The sequence below is a fragment of the Apium graveolens genome, unplaced genomic scaffold (assembly GCF_009905375.1).
Source record: "Apium graveolens cultivar Ventura unplaced genomic scaffold, ASM990537v1 ctg8050, whole genome shotgun sequence".
Taxonomy (NCBI): Eukaryota; Viridiplantae; Streptophyta; class Magnoliopsida; order Apiales; family Apiaceae; genus Apium; species Apium graveolens.
In genome coordinates this window covers 20845-23160 of record NW_027420846.1, presented here as the reverse complement: position 1 = coordinate 23160, position 2316 = coordinate 20845, and positions in this window count along the sequence as shown.

Genomic DNA, 2316 nt, shown 5'->3' with positions numbered 1-2316 from the left:
TCTCTTGACTCTGAACAACTTGAGCCATGTCAGAGGTTGTCTTAAAAACTTTTCTTAAAGTCAGAGCAAGATCATCCTTTTCATCAGTGATTTCTTCATTCTCAGGAGGCACATAAACCTTGATAGGTTCCCCAACTTTTTCTTTACCCTTGGATCTTGGATCTATCTGTGGTTGTGATTTAGCCAATGTTGCTTCAGTATTTGTCCTTTCTTTTATCACAATGCCTTTAAGTTTTGGAAGTATCTTTTTACCAGAAGCTTCAGATTTAGATGTGACTTTTTCTGATTTAAGTCTGGCTTCTTCTTCCATTAAACTCTCCAAGTCCATTCCTGGATTTTCTTGAAGAAATAACTGTCTTGATATTTCTTCATCAAGATCTAAAAGTTCATCAGAACTTATCCTTTTACCAGTAGCAGAACTTGTCCTGTGACTTGTGATTTCAGCTTTTCTTGATGAGAAACCTCTACCTTGACTATGACCTCTACCCATTCCAGAGTTTCCTTGGTCATCCTTTTCATCATCCTTCCCCTTCAGTGTCTTATCAGTTTTGCATTTGGACTTAATTACTTTCTCCCCCTTTTTGGCATCAGCAGGTAAGAGAAGAGAGACAAGCAATTCCATCGAGGCTTGGATTTCATTAAGTTGAGATTGCTGAGAAGCTTGATTTTTCAGAATATCATTAATTTGAGCTTGTTGTTTCTCTTGAGTCTTCTCAATATAAGCAACTCTGTCAAAGGTAGGTTGGAAGAATTTTTTCTTGTCAATTTTCTGAACTTGTTCTTGCTTAATGAATTCTTCCTGAATCTTATGTAACTCTGCATGAGTAGTTGAATGAAGACCTTGTAGATGTTAAGTAGTCAATGCAGTGACTCTAAGCTGTATTTTGAAATCATCAGTAATTAACATCTCATCAGCTTTAGTCAAGTGCTCAGCAAGATGCTTTGCATTTGGAACACAGGAAACTGAATTCCATTCCTTAGTCCACTTCTGTCCTGCAGGAGTTTCATTCCAAGGCACTGGTGCTTCTCTTGTAACAAACTTCTTCACAAGTTTAGATTTAAGAACAGTTTGTTAAGGAGCATGTCCTGAAGGACCTGTTTCATCAACATCTGCAGTTAGAGCAGCATCACCAGTATCTCCATCATTTGCAGCATCAGAACTTGACGAATTAGTATCTTCTGATAAAACAACAGTATGAGTATCAATGGAGGCTTCAGGATCATCCTCTAATTGCTGATCTGGTTCCAAGTTCTGATCAACAGCCATATCCTGATGCTCACCTATATTCTGATCATCAGCATCTAGATGCAGAGAAGGTGTAGTAGATAACTCTGGAGGTTGAGCAGCATCAGTAACAGGTGTTGTTGATGGATTAGTTGCTATTGGAGCTTCTAAGTAAAGTACTTCAGGCACAACCAAGTTCTGAATATCAATATCAGTACTTGTGCCTAAATTAACAGGAGATACAGTCCTAGGAGACATAGATGGTGTGTTGGCCTTTTCAGTAAAAACTTCCTTAGTTGAAGGTAATGGAGAAGCAGGGGCCTTAGCAGAAACTGGTTCTTGTGAGATCAGAGATTCCTGATCTCCTTCCTTAGCTGCTGCTTCCTCATCATCTGAAACTGGCCTTTTTGCCCTCTATTTTTTGTATCTCTTTGAAGATATGGATTCCTTGGGAGTTTCATCAACAGTCATTCTTCTGAGCCTTTTGAGAAGCCTAGATCCCCCAATTGCAGAATCCTTCTGAGAAGAAACTTTCTCAGCTTCTTTGACAACAGGTTCTGATGTAGAAACCTGTTATTCACTGTCAGATTCATCTCTCAAAACAATCCTCCTTCTCTTCTGAGGTGTTTGGGGAACTGTCTTTGTCCTCTTAGCCTTGGAAGATGAAGGCTTCACAGGAGGTGCTGAGGATGATGGTTGAACTGTCTGTGAAGTGGAGAGATATGATTTGAGATATTGTCCAAGGGTAGGTTGAGTAGTATGAGTGGTATGTGCTGATGATTGTTGTGGTGTTTGAGATGTGGTGGTTGGTTGGACACCAGGATAAACAGATCTGTAGGTATCAGGATCAGCATTTACTAAGATCTGTTTTACAGATTGAGGAATCTGTAAGGATCAAACCACCTTCTTCTTAACATCAGCATTTACCAAATCATTAAAGGCTCGTTTTGCAATTTTGAAAGATGGAGTTAAGTCAGTGGTAGGTTGGGGGTTATCAGCACAACAATGATTAATAATAAGCTGACAAAATCTAGCAAAGTAGACAACATTCCTATCTTCTGTCATCATATCCCCAATAAAACTCACAGCAG